General features: G+C 40.0%; 1 long non-coding RNA gene across 1 annotated transcript in view; it reads left to right on the forward strand.

The window, feature by feature from the left end:
* Positions 1-15,263: 15,263 nt before the first annotated feature.
* The window catches only part of LOC127214959 (uncharacterized), a 125,863-nt gene continuing 115,388 nt past the window's right edge, over positions 15,264-25,738 (forward strand). The window contains exons 1-2 of the long non-coding RNA XR_007833906.1: positions 15,264-15,328; positions 15,579-15,770. This is a non-coding gene — a long non-coding RNA (uncharacterized LOC127214959). The remainder of the gene's footprint in view (positions 15,329-15,578; positions 15,771-25,738) is intronic.

Genomic DNA, 25,738 nt, shown 5'->3' on the forward strand with positions numbered 1-25,738 from the left:
GTGGAGTACAGATTTTCAAAGTATGACCTGAAAATTGTCTGAATTTCCTCTGTGTCCGTTGTTATGTTCCCCTTTCCGTTTCTGATTTTGTTAATTTTCATGTTCTCTCTCTGCTTTTTCGTTAATTTGGATAAAGGTTTGTCTATCTTGTTGATTTTCTCAAAAAAACCCACTCTTTGTTGCATTGATTTTTGTATTGTTTTCCTGGTTTCTATCTTATTGATTTCAGCCCTCAAATTGATTATTTGCAGGCGTCTACACCTTCTGGGTGAGTTTGTTTCTTTTTGTTCTATGGCTTTCAATTGTGCTGTTAATTCTCCAATGTGACTATCCTCTGTTTTCTTCATATGGGCATTTAGTACAATTAACTTCCCTCATAACACTGTTTTCAAGGTGTTCCATAAGTTCGGTTATGTTGTGTTCTCATTCTTGTTGAATTTTAGGAATTCCTTAATTTCTTTCTTTATTTCTTTGTTGACCCAGGTATGGTGCAATTGTGCATTGTTCAGTTTCTACGAGTTTGTAGGGTTTCTGTGATTTGTGTTGATGTTGAATTCCAATTCTAAAGCATGGTGGTCTGATAAGATAACGGAGACTATTCCAATCTTTTTTTGTATCTGTTGAGGTTTGTTATGTCGCCTAGTATGTGGTCAATTTTAGAGAAGGTTCCATGTGGAGCAGAGAAGAAAGTATATTCTTTTGTGTTTGGATGGAATGTTCTATACATATCTGTTAAATCCAATTGAGACAGAACTTCTGATAGTTCTTTTGTTTCTTTGTTAAGTTTCTGACTCGTGGTCCTGTCTAGTGGTGAGAGTGGCGTGTTGTAGTCTCCCACTATAAGTGTGTGAGGTTTTATGTGAGCTTTGAGTTTTAGTAGTGTTTGTTTTACGAATGTGGATGCCTTTGTATTATCAATCTTTTCTTAATTTCATTTATTTTATATGCCTACAGCAGCCTTTACATGATGCATTCCCCCCCTCCATCTCCGACACATTTCCTCTAGAGCGATTTATGATGTCCTTTTCATTTGATCTGGGTCCAAACAGACCAGCATGAATTACAACAGTTAAAGTAGACACACATGTTGACTTGTTTCATTCCAAGTAACATGAAAGGTGAAATTGACTGGTCCCCACTAAACCTACAAGGATCCCTGTTCAAGAAACCTTTGCCATTCTGTCAATATTTATTGTTTGGTTTTAATTAGGAGCTACACACAAAGCTTCAGATCTCCAAAAAATAAGAAAGAACCACCAACGCATTCACTTTCCTTCTGGCATGCTGGTTGTTACATTTTTGCTTTTCAATTAACCATCCATGCAGTTCCTATTATCACACCCAATGTTGCTCTCTCAGAGACATCTTGCTGGTTCAACAATTATTAAATGTTGCTTCATGGGAGCTATGACCACCTGGCTAGTCTGTATTTTACAGTTGGCAGTTGGAAAGGGAGGGAAGCCGGGTGAACAGAACAGGCTATGATAGAATAGTTTGGCCTGCCATGGCATTCTGCCATGGTTCTTTCCATCCAGTCTCTTCTTTTTCTGGAATCTTCTGGCTGTCCTCCAGTTATCCATCACTGAACAGATAGTTTGTCAGTGAATGGAAGGGGTAGAAACTGGAGTGGAATTCAAGATTCAGCAGACAGACTCCAGCTTCTGTATACACTAGCTCCCAGGCTGTTGAGTTGAAGACCTCTGCTTTCCCAGGGTTTGAAGCTTCATAGGTAGACATTTTTTTATTTTAATTGCAGAAGTCAGTTGACTTTCTCAGTAAACAAATACATTCTAAAGGAATTTAAAAAGGCACATGCTATTTCATGTCTGCTCTTGTGATAAGGGCATCACCCACATAAAGCCATATTTAGAGTAAGCAGGACTTGCTAGGGTGCAGCTGGTGGTAGTCTACATTTCCCCGCAGTGAGATGTGGCCATGTTTCTGTTTAGTCTGTAAAGTTACTTTTCAGAGAAATGGCCAGCTTTTTCTGAGAATTAGACTGAGATTTAAAGTTTTATCTTTTAGATTTATTTACTTTATGTGTATGAGTGTTCTGATCACATGTATGTATGTGAATGACATGTTCCCAGTTCCCTCTGGAAAGCCATAAGAAAGCATCAGATTGTCTGAAACTGGAGTTGCAGATGGTTGTGAGCCATGTGGATGCTGGGAACTGACCCCAGGTTCTTTACAAGAGCAGCAATTGCTCTTAAACCCAATCCATCTCTCCAGGCCCTAAACTGTCCCTTTAAAGAAATATATTCTTTAGCTTTTTGCTGCATACATTAGCATTTTTCCTGTCTCTTTGATTATTCATTGCTGTAATTATCAAGCTGTTCCTATTTGTTGACTGAATATCCTGAAGCTTCCAGGCTCCACATTCCAATATGCAAAAATAATAGAAGAGCCAGGCGATAAAGTAGGAGAAATTGTAATCTATCTTCACAAAGAAGGCTTTAGATACAGAAAGTTCCCAGATCTCTTCATTGGAGTGCCAGAAGATAGTGTATTTTTCAGCTTTCATTGAAATAAAAAAGTTGTGGACCTGTGGTTCTGGAGAATTAAACTATATTTTAAATAAAGTACCTGCCATATAATCCTAGAAAGCATATTTTTTTTTGTTTCATCAGTTCTTGCTTACATTACTTATGTGAATAATTTGATTGATTTTTAGGTTTTCTTCAACTAAGTGACAGCAGTCGGTCATAAATCTATCTGTGCAGTACCTTGTATAGGATGAAATGTTATTTTTCCTCAGTATGGTCTCATTTGATAACAATTGCAGATGGGCCTGGCCACATTCCATCCATAATTAATTGTCGCTTTGGTTTCCAGTTGCGGGAGGCAAGTGCTGTAACGCTTACACCCTTAGATAACGCTTGCCTTGCCAGCTGGCAAGTGAATTGGGTCTTTCACACTGTGCCTAATGGGCACAGGGGCTGAGCCTGTCAGGGGCGCTTGTTCAACCAAACCGTGCCAGAGAAAGTTCAATCCGCTGACAGTCTCGTTGGCACCTCTTGCTTCTTAGGAAACACCATTTACAAAGGGGTTTCATCTCAGGATCTCTCGTTGGGTAATGATGGTAGTGATAGAAAAATGAAATCTATCGGGGCTTTTCTGAAGAAGCTGGATCATCCCCTCCTTCTTGGATACTGAGCTGTCATCTCATCACCATGAAGTGACTGTTTTGTCATAACACTAGAACATTGTTTACTTCTTGGGCATAGAGTTGGACATTCTTCTTTGGGTAAAGGGTAAGATATATACCAGATAAAAAGGACTGTTATCTATCCAACCCCAACACTGAAGCTTACTTTTAAGTAGTGGTGCGGGGCATGTAATTTTTCAGTTACAGTGGTGCAAAGAGATAGATGACACACTTTATTTACTTTTTTAGAGACAAAGTTTTGCTATGTAACATAGCTTTGTCTGTTCTGGTATTCGCCATGCAGCAGAGCTGTCCCTGAACTTGCAGCAATCCTCCTGCCTTAGCCTCCTTGGTATTGATGTTACAGGTGTGTGAGGCCATGCCCAACAAGATTTAAATAATGCATTACTTAATTCACTTTCTGCACTTTCCTTAAAAATAAACAACATGGCCAGCATTGTTGTGCATTCATTGTTACAAAACCTTATAAAGCACCATACATTTGATCTACTTTTGATTACTCAGATAGAAATGAATCCAGATTTTGAAACTTACCTGACTCAGGCAGCCACGTAGGTGACTTTGAATGAAGTCGGTCAAGTGTGACAAACCTGAGAGATGGTGGTTAGGGTATGATACAAAGCTCGCATATTTATGATAAATTACACACAACATAATATCTTAGGAGGGGGAGTTCTGGCAAATTGTTGGCACATGGAGAAATTAAAGAAAGGAGGGAACTGGATCTAATGACACCATCAGAATAGGTCCTTCTTACAGCAAGAGAAATTGAATATTAATATTTTTATCTGACTCTAGTTCTTACACCACCAATTGCAAAAAGTTCAACTAAAAACATTAGAAACTAGATGTGCTGGCTTGTGCCTGAAATTCCAGCACTTGGGAAACTGAGGCAGGTTACAAGGAAACACTTTGTCTCAAAAACAAGTCAAAATAAAACCAGACCGGATCAGACCAGACTAGACTGTGCCAGGGGCAGAAGAGATCAGATCAAAACAAAACAAGACAAAAAAATAATGAACAAATTTGTTTGTTTAAGGTCTGAAGTATGATGGTACTGAAAGCAACAGTGATTCATTTAAGCAAATCAACTTGTTTATCTTTGCAACACAACTGTCCTCAGAGTGCATCTTGTGTCATTTAATACTGAAAGAGCATTAGTGCTCATTTAGCAAGCAGATGAAATGCATTCACTTGATAAGTTGTGTCATTTTTCTTGTACTCATCCCCAAATTGCAGCCCTTGTCACATACCATGACGCATGCAATAAGGGAAATGTTCTTGTATCATTGTCAATGGATACATTTACTCTGTTGCCTATTTTATGATGATAAAATGATAACAGTTGAAAAACTATTTAATACTATTAGCTCAACAATGTATTCTGTACTGTATAATCAGAATAAAACCTAGATTTGGAACCCAAAAATATCTTGTATTGCATGTAATTGTGAAGAAAATCCAAACCACAGTTTTGTGGGAGAAGCAATATAGATTGTCATGGGCCTATAGAACATTTGCTAGTGTTTTTTGTTTTTGTCTGCTTGTTTGTTTTGTTTTGAATCAGGTACTCATTCTGTAATCTATGATGTCCTAGGACTCACCATATAGCTCAGACTGGCCTTGAAGTTTAGCATCTTCCTGATTTAGCATTTTAAGTGCTGGGATTTACAGGTGTGAGCCACTATGACTGCCGTGCTTCTTCTTTGAAGATATAGAAAATAATGCTAAAACTTTAGGATTTACTATTCAAGAGAAAAAATAATATACAGACACGGGTATGAACATTATTTGATGTGCATGAAATGTCACCTATTTTCATTAAGTTAGATTTAATTTGATGTCAAGCCCTTTCTTAAAGTGAAATATAGCTGACAATTCATGCATAATCGAAAGTGTTAGTGTATGGACTTAACTGGTTGTGCACTGTGAGCATATCTCTAATTTCTGTAATACAAGGCACATAAGTGTGCAGTGAGTACAAGTATCAGCTCAGGACAGTAAGACTGGCTTGGGATGTTTACAACTAGCATTGTGTCAAGCATGGCTCCATGGTGTTTAAACAGTGGCATAGAGAAAGCAAGGAACTGAAAGAAAGCTGGTCTGTTAAAAACTATTCTGAAAGTCCTAGGAGGGAACTGGCTGGAGGCGCTTTTAAAGAACATGGTGGTCTGCAGGGACGGGGAGGGAGGGGAGGTGCAAGGTCAGTGCCAGTCAAAGCTTCAGGGTATGGAAAGTTAGCTTTTGTTTGTGGAAGAGAAGCAGAAACACAGAAGAAGCCCTAATTAGAGGAGCTTTGACCCTTCTAAACAGTGAACTGTGTGAGCAACAGCATGTGGCGGGAGGACGCTTTCATCTGGGGGACTCTGTGGAAGCATGATCACAGCTCCTTGCACTGGGTCAACTTTGAAGATACTTTGTGATAACTGAGAACATGTAGAATGGTCTAGAACATTGTATAATTCATTTATGTTAAAGTTGATTCCTCACGGCTTAGAGGAGGAGGTGGTGTTATTTTGGGAAGATCCACGCTGAAGAGAGGCAAATTCCTCAAATGACATGACAAGAGAAGCAGGGTGCTCCATGGAGGGAGGGAGCCATGAAAGATTTCACAACCTTGAATGCAAGTGAAGGGCATATGGCTTGCTTGTTTGCAATACTTTTTAAGACTTTTATTGAATTTAAGCATTTTAAATTAACAGTAGACAACACCATCTCTCACAAATTAGCAGATGACAAAATAGTGTCAGAGAAGATGCAAGGTGAACTCACATGGGTTTAATTGATTCATCTTAGGACAAATGAAAGTGTAGCGAATATGAGGGAGATACAAGCATGTTGTTGATTTCCATACATAATTAAATCAGAGAGCATACGGGAAGGCAGTGCTTAATGACACCCCTGGGACAATCATACAAAGACTATAATTTAGGAAAAGGCTAACCTGTCTGGATATACTTTGGACTCTTGAGTAGATACCATAGGGCTTAGGCATTTGTTTAACTTGGTGAAGCTGTGATATTTTGCCTGTCTAAAATACCTGATGGTCTAATAAAGAGTTAATGGCCAATAGCGAGGCAGGAGAAAGGAGAAGTGGAGCTGGGAGGCAAAGCAAATAAACAGAAGGAAAAATCTGGGAGGACAGATTAAGGCACAGGATAGAATAAGGAGAAGAGGACACCAGGGGTCAGCCACCTAGCCAGACCCAGAATAAGAGTGAAAGTATGATATACAGAAGTAAAAAAAAGGAAAAAGACCAGAGAGAAAAGGTAGTGGGGGATAATTTAAGTTAAAAAAAGCTGGCAAGAAACAAAACAAGTCAAGGCCAGATGTTTATAAGTAAGAAAAAGCCTCCATGTGTGATTTATTTGGGAGCTGGGTGGCAGGCTCCCAGAGAGTAGTAAGAGTAAAAACCAACCAACAACAAAATATGTCCAATCCTGGGGCTTAATGAACAGCCAGCCCATCTAGTGAAGTTGATAAGCTCCAGAATCAGTGAGACCTTGTCTCAAAAATGAAGTGGATAGCAATAGAATACACTTGACCTCTGGCGTCCATGTGTACATTCATGAGTGAGTGTATTTCCCCACACAAGTACACACACACACACACACACACACACACACACACACAGAGAGCTCCATCTGTACTTAAAATTTAACACTTCTATCTCTTAGACAGTGTGTGTATGTATGTTCTATGTGTGTGTATGTGTACATGCGTGTGTACACATATGTTTGGGTTTGGCTGTCTGTGGAGGCAAAAGTCAGTTTGAGTGTCATTTTCAGCACGATTGATCTCTGATTAAACTGGCACTCAACAAGCATAGAAAATAAGGGATTCTCCTGTCTTCCCCTTCTGCCCCTCCCCACCCAGTCGCCAAGCCCTGCATTTGCAGGCATGGCTCTGGGAACTACCGACCTAGAACTAGCAATTTCTCCTTAAAAAGTAAATCAAGCAGTTTCCAGGTCAAATATAAGCGAGTAGGTAGCTAGGTAGAGTTAGATGACTGAAAACAGAACACATTCAATCTGAATGCAGAGATTTGGACTTCTAAAAGGCCCTCCATCTCCAAGGACACAGGAGTATGTGCTGATGCCTTTGGTAGATTCAGTAGCTGAGTTGATTTGCTCAAGTTTAAAGAGTGTTTCAGTTTGTAACAATGAAAAGAACTTTGACTGTGAATTGTATGATATAGTAATGCTCTTACTCTGGAGGAAAGGAGGGACCAAAGGTACTGGGAGTTTTTCCTTTGGAATAGAACTCAGGGTACTCATGCACAGAAAGACGAGAGTAGGGTGGCTCCAAAGACTGATCTCTGTGACCTCCAAGAGTGTGGGGGAGACTGTAGCCTCTTTTCTAGAAGTTTCCTCAGCCTGATTTTACTTCACTTCACTATGTTTCCAATGTTCTAAAAAAGTTCATAAACATGTTAGTTTTGTGTTGTTTTAAATTAAGCAGGAAATGTATGTCTGAGGTATACACTGATTTCTAGGCACATACGTCTGTATAAAGCAGTCTCCTAGGCCAACAGACCATAGAATGAATGACTACTCATGATTACATTCCTGGTTACCACCTGAGATTATGATTCAGTGGGTGTCAGCTTGGGCCCGAGAATATGTTTTTTGAGGGATATTTCTGTTTAGGGTGCTGGGGATAAAGGGGATGTACAGGGGGGTCTTATGACTGAGCTACCCCAGTAGTTCAGCAATCTGTTTTGAAAAAGTTGCCTTTCCAAAGTACTTGTAAGAAACAGGCCTGGCTACTCTGACTCACCTGGGACTCCCTGCAGAAGCTGGTTTCATAGGCCCTGTGGTTCCTGTCACCAGCTCTCTCTTCATTCCCTCACCTTGATGAATCAGCCAGTCCCTAAGCTACCTGCCTCTTTCAAATGTTACAGTTTTGCTTTAATCAAAGAGACTGTGACCTACATGTACAGCTCCTTGGCAAGTCAAAAGTTCAACCTTATCCTACATATGTTGGAGGAGTATCACGTGTCAAGAGATTTTGTCTTCTGCTTTGTATTTTTCTTGAATTTCTTCTAGAGCTGAAACACAGTTCTGAGTCACCTTGGCAAACTTGTCCTCTAAACTCAGCTGGGTTTCCTTTCCTTGTCCTGCTTCCATGAACTTTCTACTCTAATGTGGGCTGCCCACGGCTGGGCTTGGCACCTCTTTTTTTTACGTGGCAAAGTTTTTATGAGGTTATGGAGAAATGAGAGAAACAAGGGCAGTATTCATAAGTCAGCTGAGGGTTATTGTAGGGTTTCATATATAGGTTTGTTTTCTGGAATGGTTTCATGAAATCACATTTACAAGTTATAAAGCACTGAAAATAAAACTCAAGGGATTTGCTAAAAAAAAAAATGCCCCAGATTTGAAGTGTCACTTAGATTGTTATTCACATATATTTGGGTTTTGGTAAGGGTCTCTAATGACCATGTGTTATAAGCTTGGTCTCACCCATGGCCTGCTGGGAAATGGAACCTCTCAGAGGTGGAGCCTACTACTTGGAGGAATTATGTCATTGCAGATTTCCCTTGAAAAAGATATGGGACATGGTCCCTTTCCTTCTGTTTCCTGGTTATCAGGATAAACAGGGTCCTTCCACTGTAGGCCCCTGCTGTGATGCTATGATGTCTTGGTGTCACTATAGGTACAAGGAACCAGTGGCCATGGCCAGAAGACTCTGAAACATGAGGCAAAACCAACCTTTCTTCCTTTTGGGTAGATTATTTCAGATACAGCATTACAGTAATGGAAAGTTGATTAACTCAGTGTAGAAAATGGAAGAGCACGGATCATGGTGGCCCACATCTGTGATTCCAGAACTCAGCATGCTAAGGCAGGAGGATTGCTGTGAGCTCATGCAGGCTTGGGGTAAGAATAGGCTACAAAATGAGAACCCAATTCAACATGTCAGCCTGTTCCTAACCCCCCACTCCAAAAAACAAGCAACATCCCCCAAACAAAACAACAACAAAATGAAAAACAAAACAAAACAAACAAACAAATAAATAAAACACCAAAAAAAAAAAAAAAAAAACCACCCCAGAGCATTTAATTATTTATTTGAGACAGGATTTCTTTGTGTAACAGTCCTGGTGGAACTCACACTATAGACCAGGCTGGCCTGGAACTCAAAGAGGTCTGTGCCTCTGCCCCAAGTGCTGGGATTAAAGGTGGACACCATCACAGCTGGGCTACACCACAAAGCATATTAGAGCAGATATATTTCATCAACACTGAAAACTTTTGTCCTGTGAAGGATCCTGTCAAGGGAATGAAAGGATAAACCACGGAGTGAGAGTGAATAGGTGTTTGACAAGGGACTTATCTAGAGAATGCACACTTTCAAGATGTTTAAAACCCCAACACTGATGAAAAGTCACAATCTCGAGAATGAACCAAGATAAGATACACACTCTATCAGAGGCTGTGAAACCAGTAACAGTGTCTGAGATACTCCCTAGCCAGTAGAGAAATATGTCTGTCACCACACTTCAGAGGAGTTTGCCTGAAAGATGGTGGCCACAGCATATGCTGGGGAGACTGTGGGGTAACTGGATCACTCACACATAGCTGCTGGGAGGCAGCCAATGACACTCTGGAGAATAACTTGTCAAGTCCTTGTTAACCTAAGAGTGACTCTATCCAGAAGAAATGAAAATTTATACATTCATGCAGACATTTACACATGACTGTTTATTGCAATAGCCAAACACTACAAACTGTCCAAATGCCCTTTGGCATGTGTGTGAACTGTGATATAGTCACACCACAGAGTATTAGTAAATAATAATAATGAATGTGCTATTGATACACATAATCATTTGTATGAACCTTGAGGAAATTATATGAAGGGAAATAAGCTAATCTCCAACCGTTATATTTTGGCCAATTCTACTCAAATAACTAATACTAAATAACATCACAGACAGGGAGAACAGATCACTAGTTGTTAGTGATGAAGAGTGAAGAGGAGTATGCATGACTCCCCACGCAGGGGTGCTGCAGCTCATTTCAGTGTCTTAGAAGTTGTTACAATTCTTGGAGTTGTATTGTGTTAAAATGTGTTTAATTTGGGCAATTAGATGGTTAGGTAGTTTAAAAATAATTCATGACCTCTTTAAATACTATAATTTCCCCCAAAAAATGTAACATAGAAAGTCTGATGTAAGTGTGGATGAGGGAAGGTCTCAGGAAGTCCCACCCCTATGGACTGTGATACTGCCAGTTGTTGGCTGGGGGCGCTGGCAGGGGAGAGTTGATTTTCTCCAAGGGTGTGGTTTCATGAGCACTCAGTGATGGAGTGCTTGCTTAAAACACACAAAGCCTTGAGTAAGGGCCACAGGAACTGAAACATTGAGATCTTACCACATAGATCAATTTTAAGTTCGTCTACTTTTTTATTTCTACTTAAAATAGGATTGAAAAATGTGCTTGTTAAACAGAAAAGCATTGATCTAGTGCATGAAAAACATAACCTTCCATTAAAATATTTGATTAGCATTCAGAAATACATCTGTTTAACGAGCAGGACACAGCTGTGTTTGAATTTCACTTTTATGCATATGGAATTTTATAATAAGGAAGGCTGATGTCGATTCGTGTCACACAGAGTGCATATTGAAATGGCATACATTTTCTTATTCTTCTTGATGTTTTTGGTTAGAATTCCCAAAGCCTGGCTTTTCTTGGGCCAAATCAGAATGAAAACATTCTCTTCTGGCAGTTTTTTTTTAAAACAGTGTTTTGAACTTCAATGTGCAAATGGAACTGATTTCAGGTTCACAATTTAAATGTCATAGTTTATAAACTGATTAAGAGGGGTGCACACGAGGTTGGCTCAGTTGGTAAAGCACTTGCCACACAAGCTGAAGACCTGTTAGGAGCCCCAAAACCCACCTGCCTATAATTCCAGTGGAGCAGAAGCAGACACAGGAAGGTCCCTGGGACTCCCTGGTCAGCTAGTCTAATCAAATTGCTGAGCTCCAGGTTCAGTGAGCAGCTCTTCTCTCTCTCTCTCTCTCTCTCTCTCTCTCTCTCTCTCACACACACACACACACACACACACATGCACACACTAAATAAAGTAGGAAACACAACCTCAAAACCAAAAATCAAATAGAAAACCCCAGGCATGGTGGTGCACAACTTTAGTCTTAACACTCAGGAGGCAGAGGCAGGTGGATCTTTGAGTTGTTGGCCAGCTTGGTGTACATAGTGAGTTCTAGGACATCCAGGGCTATGTAGAAATACTTGTCTTAAAGAGAAAAAGAAAAAAAAATGAAGAAAGAAAGAATTAATGAAGGAAGGGTAGAAGATGGTTGAGAAAGTCATCTGACATTGACCTGTAGCCTCCAAGCACATGTCTATTTTCTTACACATATAAGAATCTATACAAATGTATACACACAAATGTACACATGTGTACACACACACACACACACACACACACACACGAATGCACATGGCTAAAAGCAGGCAGCACAGACATATTTCAGAGAATTTCTACAACTGGCTGCCATAGTCTTTGTGTATACGTGTGCACTTTCCAAGATGAGATCCTGTTAAGGCATAAATATAAATCAGTTTTTTTTTACTTGAAAATTCTATTCATGAAAAAAATATGATATCATACCTGTACTTTAAGTTATTAATCTATTTTCCAAGGACATTTTGGGTCTGCATATTTGGCAGACCAGTTTGATTAGAGCCCTAGCTTCCATATGCAGGGTCAAGAACCATCTTAGTGCTTAGTACTAGCCAAAGCTTGATCTGTAATCCATTTACCAGAGCCTGACATAGGTGTTGTTCTTTTCAATGCCAAACATGAGAAGCCAAAAAAGCTACTGATAAAACCATAGTATTTTCTCCTCTGAATTTTGCTGATAACTTGGGGAGAATGTTTATTATCATTCAACCAGTACATTAAAAAAAATTTCTCAGCCACTTAAGAGTAAATCATTTTTAAATGGCATTAAAATTTTTTTAAAAAATGTAGGCTGAGACTAGTGACTTACACCTTTCTTTAATCCCAGCACTTGGAAGGAAGAGGCAGGCAGATCTCTGAGTTGAAGACCAGCCTGATCTGCAGAGTAAGTTCTAGGACAGCTAGAGTTACACAGAGAAATCCCATCTTGGACTCCCTCCCCCTCCAAATGAAAAGGTCACACAATCCACCTCTCAGACTAGGGTTTTTGTTAATTGAAAGACTGATATATTTTCGTGCACCTCAGACCTAGACGACAGGCTCTGCTGTGAAGGAATCTCATGTGTTTTCTCTCCTCCTTTCTTGTGGTTGAGGCGGGCTCTTGGGAAGTCTAGGTTGGCTTCTGGCTTGGTACATAGCCAGTACTCTAGTGCTGGAGTCAAAGTTTGAATTTTATTTCTGTTTTTGTTTTTGCAGTTCTAGGAACTGAACCCAGGAACCTGGTACAGGTGGGGGAAGGGCTCTACCTCTGTCTGCTTTATCCTCAGTCCTTTATTTTTGTGCTTTCCACAAATATGCCTTTAGCTTGCTTGGTAATTTTCACCCTGGAGCAGAAAGCCAATGGTTGTATGTTTGCTACTCGGTGACTTGTGTGTGCTCACAGATAAGCCGCTCAGCCCAGATGTCCTCAGATAAGGTTCAGTGCAAGTTAGAACTAGTTATTTGGCCAGCACCACTATCTAGAAGCTCTAACAATTTCTTGGAATGTATTTAATGTCTGGACCCTGGGCTTTCAGAGATGCTTCATGGCCTGATGGAATCAGTAGCATCTGTTCCCAGCTCTGCAAAACGATGACCTTCTTTTCAAGGTCAAACTGAGAGCTAATCACTTTTGGCTAATATTTGCTTGAGGTTATGCTTGTCTCCTTGTGTGTGACATGCGAAATGATTTCAGGTGTTGCAAGAGCAATTTCAAAACATGGTTACATATTTGTGTTAGTGCATACTCACTATTGCCAGACTTTAAACTCATAGTTTTGTGACATTATTAAGGTGAGTAGAATAAAAGGTATAACTTTATTTGCAGAATATAGATAAGTGAGACTACATACTGTTATGTGAAGATGGGAAAGACAAATTTGAAGGATTATTTTGGGAGGAAGTACATGCATCTTGTGAGATGGTGTTGACAGTGTGGAGGATCTAGAAGAGGGCAGAAGAAAACAAGTAGATGACAGCACTTGTTATCAAAGGTAGTGTTTGATGAATGAGCCTGATTTAAGCTTGCTTCAGACTATGAGGTAAATATTCTTGACCATTGTCTGCAGTGACCAAGTCTCAGGTGGGTGAAGAAGCTAGAACTGAACACAAATCTCTGCTTCTGAATCTACCGACCTTACTCTTCAGGGTGAGAAGACAGAGAATATGGCCAAACAGATCTTGTGGAGTAGGGGATGGTTTTCAGACCTGTCCCTGACTGAACGGGAATAAAAAAAATGGCTGCCTGTTATTTTCTGTCTTACTTATGAGATTAAGAGCAGCTAATCACAGAAATTAGGTGGTAGGCAGCAATGCTGGTGAGGAAGTGATGCACAAATTAAAAGACAACAAAAAGAAAGCCCTGGCCAACACTCATGATCTCTCTTTAGAAGTACACACATATGTCTAGTTTAAATGAGTTTTGTTTTTTTTGGTACTAGTTATGGACATTACATGCCAGCGAAAGTAAAGTGTTCTTCCTTGTTTTCCTTAGGTCTCCTCAGGAAACCTTACTTCACAAACCCCCTCCCCCACGTTCACACACACAGCTCTATCCCATTGACCACCCACACACCACAGGTACACATGCTTGCATGTACTGCTTCATACACCACAAATACCTCCTCACATGGGCACCCTCGTGTCACACACCTACACATGCCACTTCATGCACTACTTACACTCAACCCACACATATATTCAACTTATGCTCACATGTTCCTTCATAAGCACCACAATCTTACAACACATTATACATACTCAACATCCCCCCCCAGTGCTACATATTCACACACCATTACAGGTACCATCCCTACATGACTGACACACACTTCACCCACTAGAGACATACGAGTGCGTGCACGCGCGCGCGCGCACACACACACACACACACACACACACACACACACACACACGACTCCACAACACTACTTGCACCATACAAATGCATGCTACCTCTGCATCTACATATTTTTACAAATATCATGCACATGTATCTCAAAAGCTTCATACACATACAATCAACAGTCCACAAAACATACTTGCACAGCTTGTATATGTACCCATACATCATGCATACTTCATGTATGTACACAGGTTTCCACATAAATCCCCCCCCACCTTTCCACACACAAGCCCATGCCTTAGAAACTCAGAACAAAGGGAATGGGACTGTTTATTCTAAGTTACTTACTGAGCTCAATGTATCAAAGTGGAGATGCTGTTGTCTTAAAGTTCTGTTTCCAAAGTGTGGGAGAACATTAAGAATGACCCAGCCACTTAATAAAATCAGCACTGGCCTCCATCCAAATTCTGAATCAGAAATGCCAGTGAAAGCTGGGAATGTGTGTATTTAGTGTACCTCCTGGGCTCATAGGTATTTTTTTTTTTTAAATTTTGATCTGTACTGAGAATGGAACCTAGGACCTTAGGTATGCTAGGCAAGTGCTCTACTGCTGAGCTCCATCCCAAGTCCTCCTTTTATTTTTTTATTTTGGGAGTCTCACTGAGTTGTAAAGGATGGCCTCAAACTCACTCTATAGCCCAGGTAAGCCTTGAGCTCAGGACCCCCCTGCCTAAACCTTCCAAGTAGCTGGGATCACAGGCCCGAGTCACCACTAGACTCTATATGTAAGGTTAGTTTCCTTAAGCCATGCTGGTGCCTTGAATGAAACAAGTGGATTCCACATACTGATTACTCTTCAAGCCCCTCTTAAAACCCTCTGCCATCTAGGCTGTGCCTTAGTTTTAGGTTCCCTTCTAAAGTGGGTGAGGTTAAAGTGGGTGTGGACAGTAAGGGCTTGGCCCCTATCTTCTCACCCCACCTCTAACTATAATTCCATAAGCAGTGAACTGTCTCTTGTGACCTGGAAATATACTGGGACTAAACTTGACTTCTAAGAAAACATCTGGACCATAGAGTGCTCCCCCTGCTTTGCGGGGGGGGGGAGGGGCTATGACCTGGTATGTGGCAGTCTTGCCCTCATCCTGGTTGCAGGACTGAGGGACAGGGTGGGTAGAGAGGATGGATAATGCTGCTGTTGCTGCTCTTGCTGTAACATTTGAAGTAGCACAGGGCTTTTGAAAGTGACATTGAAGGACTATGTCTCTCCACAATATCCCTATTTGCTCCCTATTGCAGTTGACTAATAAAGGAGACAGGAGAGGACATCATAGACTAATTGAAACTCACCTAATTTCGTATCTACCTCAGGCTGACTTGAACTAACTCTCTAGACCTCACATTCCAACTACTGGGATTCAGATATGTGCTGCTTCATCTAATGGAAACTTTGTCTAAACATGTATGATAATTTTTGGTGAGCTATGGAAAACAGAAGAGAACTCGATATCCTCTCTTGAAGATGATCATGCAAAACTATATCCATGGAGGGCACGTTAAAAGGTAAGAAAATATGAGTGAATTAGGTTGTTACTTGATTCCAATATTCATACAAATATATGGCATCCATAGATTTTGTGAAGCTTTTGGTATTTTCTGCTTCCTAAATTATAAATGTTTATGACTCATGTTGCTATTCTAAATAATCACTTTTATACTTAATTTTTTTATCCCTCCTTCCCCCCGGAGAGATTCAGCTTATATAAACTCAACTACCAACTATACCTGGGCCTGTTCACAGAATTGTAGAAAAGAGTAATTGCTTTGTTATTGCCAAATTCCATCAAAGAATGCTTTATCCAGGGGAGATAAAACCTGGCAGCTGTGTTAAGTTTCCTGCTGACTTCTGAGAAACCAAACGTGTAGACTGCAGCCTGTGCCTGTCAGTTGGAACCAGAGTCCAGTGAATGTTCAAATGAAGTTCCACGGCTACCCGGTGACAGATTGATGATTTGGGTTCCATGTAGCTTTGCAGAGAAGAGAGAATGGACTGGTCAGTTCAGTGGAGTGCCTGGTGTCATTGGCTGACACAGGATGTGTGTTTTAACTGCTGAGAAGATTCTTTAGTCTTTTGTGCTGTGTGTGTGTGTGTGTGTGTGTGTGTGTGTGTGTGTGTGTATGTGTGTGTGTGTGTGTGTGTGTATCTGTGTTCTGAAGAATAAACCACTCACATATATGAAATCCATTTTTTTTTTGACCTGGAAAGGCTGCTGACAGGCAGGCTTGGGACGATGGTGTAAACTCCAGGGCTCAAACAACCATAAAGAAAAGGAGAAGCTATTTGTTGACTCCTGGTGGAATACATGGAGATCCAATACACACCAGAAACAATTTCAATTTTCTCTGTTTAATAGACTCCTCTCCTTATACTTGGTGGGAATAGACACTCCATTTGTCAAGGAAATTGCTTCATGACTGTGACATGTTTTATTACTGGTATTGAACTCAGGATCTTTTCCTTGCTAAGAATGCACCATGGCATCAAGGTGTCCTCCCAGCTCTTTGACTTGTGAATTTTAAAAGAAAGTGCTAGTTTTTGCTGTTATAACCTTCCATAACTTTGAACGTTAGCATTCTTCAAAGATGCTTGTGTGAATCTGTGTGATACCTAAGGATGATGCCATTGAAATGTATTATTTCAGTACATGCCTCACTTACAGACTTTTTTTTGCCCCGAGATTATGGAAATGAGTTAAGAATATCATCTTGAAATAAAAACAAACCATTAACCATTAACTCCTAGTATATTTGTTCTTACCTACTAGTGTGTGTGTGTGTGTGTGTGTGTGTGTGTGTGGTGTATGTTTATATAGGTTTGTGCACATGTGTGTTTGTGTGCATGTGGTTGTACATGGAAGCTAGAGATAAAGTTTAGCTGTTTTCTTCGCTTGCTGTCTATCTCTGAGACAGAGTCTCCCAGTGAACTTAAACCCACTAATTTGCCTAGGCTGACTAGCCAATGAGATCCAGGGATCCAGCTATCTCTGTCTACCTCAGCTCTGGGGTTACATACATGGAGCCGAGCCTGGCTTTTTCTTTATTCTTAGGTGTTCTTTTATTGGTCTTTGTTCTTACTGGGCCTAGAAGTCAAGGGCCACCCATTGAATAGCCGTATATAGAGCTGTGCATAGCATTAAGAAAGAATGAACAATAGGAACTCCAAATTATTACAAGTATTTCTATATTTTACAGTTGACAAAGCCACCAAACACTGTGCAGTTTCTTCAGACTCTTTGTCTTTCTTTGATCAACACACACACACACACACACACACACACACACACACACACACACACACACGCACACACCTCACACTGAGCTTTCTCTGCTTCTTCTGCCCTCTTCCTAATTTGGAAATTGGGGCACTAGGTTTATATAGCACTTAGAGAGCAAAGATTGTTTTTTGTTTGTTCTTGCTAAGTGTCTCAGAGATAAGTACCTCAGAATGATCTTAAAGTTCATAGGTCCAGAGATACAGTTTCATGGAAATTGGCATGATGCCAAAGATGACTGGAATTTTTTTTTCTTCTTTGAGACAGTCTCATACTGTAGTGTGATTGGTCTTCAACTAACTATATGGCTCACATTGGCCTTGAATTCTCAACAATAATCCTGCCTCAGTCTTCTGGGTCCTAAGATTTGCAAGTATATTACTTGCTTAATATAATGAGCTGTGTTAATTCCTTCTCTGGATTTTACTTTATGTCAGTTTTTGAAGTAGATATTAATATATTTATTCCAGATTGTTCAAATTTAAATCACTTTATATAAAGTAAGTATAAATTCTTTCTGAAAAAAAATTGTAGGCTTTGTAAGAATTTCATCACTATAGTGGAAGCTGTGGTGTGATACCGTAATGACATTTTGATCAGACACCATATCAACACTTGTGTCTAAGTGTTTCTTGGAGCATTATTTGCTCTAGTTACATCCCCTCTGCAAAGGCATGTATTGGTGTCTGGTGGATAAAATGTAGAGGAGTGGAGGCTCAGCATACCTTGTGGTCCTGCCTAGCTCTGGAACCTACACCGAGATCTCCTGAGACTACCACTGTCAGCATGCTGAAGCTCAATTTTTGTACTCAGACCTATTCATTCTCTGATAGGTGTTTTTTTGTAGAACATTCCCCAAAAGATTGCTATATTCAAATTTTTTTGGTGAACTCTGGTATCAAACATTCAAATATATTCCATAATTTTTGCTATGAAATGTGGATGGACATTTGAGTTTCTAATCTTTTTCTTGTTTTCAATATTGATGTTAACAACTCATAATATGAGTTGCTCAAGACCAATGGTCATAAACCTTCCAATCTGAAATTTAGTCATACAGTCCTACATTTATAATTTAGTAATATACTCATACATGTATATGACTATATAGTAATATATATATATACTTTAGTCATACAGTCATATATATATATATACATGTATATATATATATGACACATAAGTAAAAATATACCTGTATAACAAACTATGTAATGCTGAAGTTGACATTACCAAATTTCATTATGGTCTGCTCTGAGTAGTTTCTTGTACAGTCCATTCAGACCATACTCATTTAAGTACTGAGATGCATTTAATTCAAGGATGAAGTTTGGATTTAGTGTTTCCTTGTTTCTTTCTATCCAAAACAAGTGTACCACATATAGGATCATGGTGACAGTCCATAGTGGATTTGACTTTTGGGGTCCATCACATGCATTATCTTTGTGAGGTGCTTCCTGACTAAAAGAAAACGTCTAAGGGTTGAGCCTTGGCTTTGTGTTATAGAATCTGTCTAGTTTAAGTGGAGCCTGGTTCCTGAGCCTCAGTGTTGCCAACATAAACAAGCAAACACCTCTAATGTCCATATTTGCAGAAGGAATTAAGGAGACTGTCTTAGGGCTTCTATTGCTGTGAAGAGACAACATGACCTTGGCAACTCTTACAAAGGAAAACATTTAATCGGTGCTGGCTTCCAGTTCAGAGGTTTGGTCTATTATTATGGCGAAAAGCATGCTGGAGAGGTAGCTGAGAGTTCCAGGTCTGGATTAGCGGGCAGCAGAAAGAACAAGTGAACCACTAGATGTGGCTTGAGTTTGTGAGACCTCAAAGCCCATCCTACAGTGACACACTTCCTTTGAAAAGGCCACACCTACTCCAACAAGGTCACACTTCCTAATAGTGCCACTCCCTATTAGGCCTATGGGCATCATTTTTAGTCAAACCACCACAGAGACCAATGGCATTTCTGTGATTTTACCATTTATTTTTTTAACCTCAGCTTCTTTGGCTAAGGAAATATAAACCAACAAATCATGAAGCTGCCTCCATTCATGGTACAGATCACTCAGTTACTTTATCCTTCTCTTACGTCAAAGTGATTTTTGTCTTTTCTCCCACAGACTTCATTGTTAATAACAGTGAGAATAATGGTATTTCCTTTTAGGCAAACTGTATGAATTGCCAAAACCCACTATGGCTTATTCTAATTTGCAAAGGTCATGACTAATGCTTTCTAAATGTTGCAGTGGAGAACTATGGCAATGTGATCTTATTTTCACTTATGGGACTGATTGGAGGCCACAGACCAAGGCCTCTGTGATACAAATATGAGGGCAAAATTTCTTTCAAAATCCTTTTCAAGAAGTGGTAGAAATTCATCTTTTTATATAAATGTAAGGGTCAGATAGACCTTGAGTATTATAGAGTTTTTCTTACCTTAAAAGTAAAATTTTAAGAAAGTGGTAGAAGACCTTTCTAGTTCATGTTTCATGAAAATCTAGAATTATCAAGTTTAACATTTTTAGCAAAGGTTTAATGAGAAGAAAAATTTCAAACAATATGAAATATAAATTTACCTTACTAAAATAGTATATACTGAAGGTAATAGAGATGTAGCACAGAGATGCTACAACATAGCTTTAAAATTCATTTTAAGTGTTTTATGTGGCATGAGGACATCTTTTACCCAAACAAATGTCCTGAAGTGATTATAGTCTTTATTGCATCCAAATCAATTAAATGTCAGAGTAATTGACATCAATCACATTGTGCTCTGAGGGGAATAAAGTGACATGTTTGGATTTTAACAGACTCTTCTGTTACAGACAGAAACCTCTCTTCCTCCTTTCATCATGGCTTCACTCTCTCTCTCTCTCTCTCTCTCTCTCTCTCTCTCTCTCTCTCTCTCTCTCTCTCTCTCTCCTCCCAAACACATCATACATGCACATATACCCACACACATACCATCAGTGCATCAAAATTATGGAAGACATGAAAATTGTATTCCACAGGACACTTCACTTGGGAAATTCATTCTCTTAAACATTAATTAACTAATTTTATGTTTTGAGAAATTCATTCTTCAGCAAGCCTCAACTCTCTTGTGTTTGGACTCTCTGTTCCAGCCTGGCACTTCTGTTTTTGACTTCAGTGGACTCATTTCTTTTCTTCCCGTTTGAGGACTGGATCCTGGAGTTCTTTTGGCTTTGAGTCCCTCTAATTACAGGAGTTCTTCTTAGACTGATGTCATAAATATGCTTCCTCAGGGCTCCTCTGCAGGGATTTAACCTTCTGTTCCATATCCCTCTACATTCAGCATTCCTGTGAGGACTTGCCTGATTGCTGTAGCCAAGTCAGCTTTAATTGACTAAGGTCCAGCAGACATGGGAAGGATGGGGGAGTCATGTGCTTACTTTGAAGGACTTAGGTTCCTCAAAATGTTCAAATGTAAGGGGTAGAGCATCAAAACAAGGAGGATTCTTGAAATCTGTCCAATAAGGTTTGCCCATTTTCTTTCTTTAAAATTTTTTTATTTAATATATATATATATATGTATATATATATATTATGTATCGATCCAAATTCCCTTTCCTCCCCTTTTCCCATCCCCCCACAGACACCCCTCCCTCCATCCCATCTCCCATCCACTCCCCAGAGAGTGCAAGGCCTTCCATGAGGGTTCATCAAAATCTGTCAAGTCATATGGGGTAGGGCCTAGGCCCTCCTGTTGTTCCTTTGTTACAGTTAAAGGATAAAGCTGGAGGAAGGAAGGCGGTGTCCCAAAGTAGGGTACCACAAGGGAGAGCATAGCGGGTTCCACAGCAGGCGAAGGTGACCAAGGAGGAGGGGATAACATGCCAGAAAGACAGAGCTTAAGTGAGAATTTTATTTAGTATTTAGAAAGGGGAGTGAGGGGGGAGGGAAGAGAAAAGAGGCATAGAGACCAGAACAGAAAAGGAGAGAGAGAGGGGGAGAGAGAGAGAGAGAGGGAGAGAGAGAGAGAGAGAGAGAGAGAGAGAGAGAGAGAGAGAGAGAGAGAGAGAGAGAGAGAGAGAGCAAAGAGAGAGGGAGCAAAGAGATCGTAAGTGGGCAGGGGCTGTCTTTTAAAGGGGTCCTTTACACCTGCCTGCAGACTAGTACTCATGAAACCGTGGGCTGACCACAGTACTACTGCCTGAGTGCATTCCACCAGATGACAAGGGCAGGCCAGCATAATGCCTAAATCCTTACACTCCCCAGTGTCTCTAGGCTGTAGGAGTATCCCTCCATGGGGAATGGGCTCCTTAAGTCTGTTTGTGCTCTAGGGATATACCCTGGTTCCACTGTCAGAGGGCCTGTGGATTGCCCAGGCCTCCTAACTGAGACCCATGTTCAGTTCAGGGGGTCTGGTTCAGTCCTAGTCTGGTTTCCCAGCTATCAGTCTGGGGTCCATGAGCTCCCCCTTGTTTAGGTCAGCTGTTTCTGTGAGTTTCTCCAGTCTCATCTTGACCCCTTTGCTCATCACTTTACTCTTTCTGCAACTGGAATCCAAGAGTTCAGCTCAGTGTTTAGCTATAGGTGTCTGCTTCTGTTTCCATCAGCTACTGCATGAAGGCTCTAGGATGACATATAAAGTAGTCATCAATCTCATTGTCAGGGAAGGGCATTTAAGGCAGCCTCTCCACTATTGCTTAGATTGTTAGTTGAAATCATTCCTGTAGGTCTCTGGACATTTCCCTAGTGCCAGATTTCTCTTTAAACATACAATGGCTCCCTCTATTATGGTATCTCTTTCCTTGCTGTCTTCTGTTCTTCCCCTGACTTAATCTTCCTGCTCCCTCATGTTCTCTTCTCCCCTCCTCTTCTCCCCTTCTCTTTGTCCTAACTGAATTTTCCCATTTTCATATACTACAATGAGGTAATCGCCTCACACACTACTTTAAAAATATATTTAATTTTTATATTAAATGTTTTTTAACTACATAAACAATCTCTCATGACAATGGAAATGAATTTTACACAGTATTTATTCAAAGACATATTGTAGTCATTAGTGTTCAAGAGATGGGAATAACAGAATGGTAATTTCAGTGATAATTTTTTAATCTTTCCAGGTAAGTTTGGTAGAGATGTTGCTCAAATCTTGTGTTTTGAACTTGCACTAGAATTTCTTTCATTGAGACACATATTTCCCTATGTGTCTACTTATTGGTCGCAAAGTAAATACTGCTCAATATCATGATTATATATATTTTAAAGGATTTTCATCTGAATTTCCAGACAGTTTATAAACTCTCAACTTCAGAATAATTAATTTTTGTTTTTTGAGACAATGTCCCATGTGGCATAGGCTAGTTTTGAACTTGCTCCATTGCTGACTTTGAATATCTGGTTTTCCTAACTTCACCATTTGAAAGCTGTGATTTCAGGCATGTGCCATCACATACAGCTCATTTAATATTTTAATGAGCTCCAACCACTCTAGTTTATCTTATTAAAAAACAAAACTCTATGAACAGGATATATTATGTTATTCTCAATTAAAATATTTCACAGGTAGAAAGGAGAATATAAATTACTCAAAATAGTTCCTGGATTCATCCAAAGCTCAAGTTAGCTACTGGTTGCCAATTTTTAGTTGATAAAGAACAAAAGCCATACTGTTTTAATCTCTTTACCTAGTTAGCTGTCTGAAATGGTTTTACAGCTTAGGCAGGGAAGCCTGGCTGAGTAAAGGGAACGACAGCAGAAAAGTTCTGTAGAACGCAGTGTGGAAATTGAAGAAGGATGTTTAGTCTTGTGACAACTGTGGAATCTGAGTCAAAAATAAAGCACGCCTGGCGATAGCCTGTTGGCTTAGGGAGTGTCTGCCCAACCCTGGAAGCTATTTCTTTGTTTTCTGTTTTTAGAGATTTCTAGCCTTGTCCTAAAAAGGAAAGAGTTGAATGTCTACAGCATAAAGCACACAGCTTTATTCTCCTTTTGCCATTCATCTCCTCATGGACATTTTTGCCTCTGAGAAAATGGCAACCTTGTGTTAGTTCAACCTTGTTAATATACAGATCAGGTGCTTTTGCTTATGTGGATGCTTGCTTGCAGACCTTTCAAAACCAAGGTTCACTTAGCTTTGGGTCCTGTTTGTTTTCTAGGAAAACAGATCCCTAGAGTCTGACAGGACACCCCCCTCTCTGATTTCCTGTGAATTATGCCTTCCCAAGGCCCTGACTCATTTCTTGATATCTAGATGTAAACCCTGAGAGCAGCATCCTCCCGTCTGAGTAGGTGTGATTAAATTTATGATGACAGCACATGTGTACAAGCACAGGTGCATCTAGAAGAATCATTGACCCTCAGGGTCAATTTGTGAGCCTGCCCATTAACACATCCAGTTGCTTATTGCATATTGCTGCCTCACAGTGCGCCTACCGATAAGAAAGGTAATATGGAAGGCAGGTGGAATTACCAGTGGAGAGGCATTACAGTACTACAGATATCCCTGAAGACATAAATTTCAGGTGTAAAGTCTACCGACACTAAACAGTGGTTGGACTATCTTACAGGAGAGGAGAATGGGACAAATACAGTGATATTCAGACTCCTTGTCTCTTCTTCTTTCTGGACATTAACACTTTCTAATTACTCCAATTTGTTTTCCTCTTGGATTCTCCCTTTAATGATCTACCAGATGGACATTTATCCTGAGCAATTTTCAGTAAACCATTTTTATCTGCATTTTTAGTCAACTATTCTACATCCCTTGCCCTCTGATAGAAAGTTGCTCAACTATTTTGGGTTAAAGTACTCAAGTCTGTCAATTAACAATGATCAATGTGTGGGAGGGATGGGGTCTTAGAATCAAGGCTCAGGAGTCACCTTCTAGTTTTTGTACAATGTTCTTGAACTATTTGAGCTTTAAATTCCCTTTAAAATGTAGATAGTGACATGACTCATAGGATCATTTTGAAGATTAAGTAAGAAAATATATGTAAAGGAAGAAGTGTTCAAGAAGATTCACTTTCAATTTGCACATGATCACTCACGTATTAGCAGGTCCTGGATACTCAAGGATTTGACAGTGGGGATTCTGAGTGTGAAAGACACCAATGAAGTGAAGGTTTCCTGGGAAAATGACTTGGTGAAAGCTCTCCAAGTTCTGTGTGTGAACACATCTATGTATTAAGCAGCAGTTGTAGAAACATTTATGTGGCCATGAGTACCAGTCTTGCATTACTGAGCCTCAATTTGTCTAAACTGGCCTTTGGACCAGGAAACTGACTCATTTAAAAGCCTTGTTTGATGGCTCCTGTATCCTTTGCCCTCTGGCTTTCAGGTAGATTTAGCCATTGGGAAACTACTGCAAGTGATCTTGATGCAATTCTTTTTCTTGATATCTTAAGATAGATTGCTGAAGGTGGTGTGTTGACAAAGACCACCAAGGCTGCTGTGCCCCCGAGTTTCCTATTGAGTTGGAGAACAGGGCAAGGAATAAGTTGACCTCTCTGCTGGATTCCATGGGGCTTCCTGTACTGTTTTTGGAAGGCCATTTGTCAAGGCAAACATCACTGAATAACTCTCCTTTTCAGTTCTAATAACTACTCCTTCCCTTTGTGTTTTTGGATTTTGAGTGTGACTGTGTCATTAGCTCGACCTTCTCCTGTGATATTGTTAAGGGTTTTTCTATACCTGGACCTCTGAAAATAAACGTTTGTAAGTAAACCCTCCTCAGACCATCCTAATTTAAACATGTCATATGTTTCCAGTAGGAACCCTAGTTTGTACACCATGTCAACAAGATGGAATTGGAGAACACCAATTCCTGTAACACAGGTTCACAAGGTTAGTGTACCAGGCCTTGCAACACTCACAATTGTGTTCTACAGGACAGGTTTTGACTTGAAGTTATTGAATAACAATGTTATTGTTTAATCCTCTTCTATGATATTGCTTAATTGGTGCTACTTGAAAAACAGTATCCAAATTCCAAAGAGAAAGGTGAGGAATGACCAGAGGAGGAGATACAGTTGTGTGGACTGCATTGTCTCAGAGACTGTAGAAGAATATCTGAGGAGGTAAATTTGAATTTCTCTTTATGATGGTGACCCTTACTTGGGATGAGTGTCACCTTCAGTCTCTCTAACTGGGGCTCCAGGGGTGTAAAGCTCCCTCATATCTCTTATACTAGGCTTTGGAAAAGTCCCACGCTAGACTATTATTAAAACT

This window comes from Phodopus roborovskii, unplaced genomic scaffold (genome assembly GCF_943737965.1).
Source record: "Phodopus roborovskii unplaced genomic scaffold, PHOROB, whole genome shotgun sequence".
NCBI lineage: Eukaryota > Metazoa > Chordata > Mammalia > Rodentia > Cricetidae > Phodopus > Phodopus roborovskii.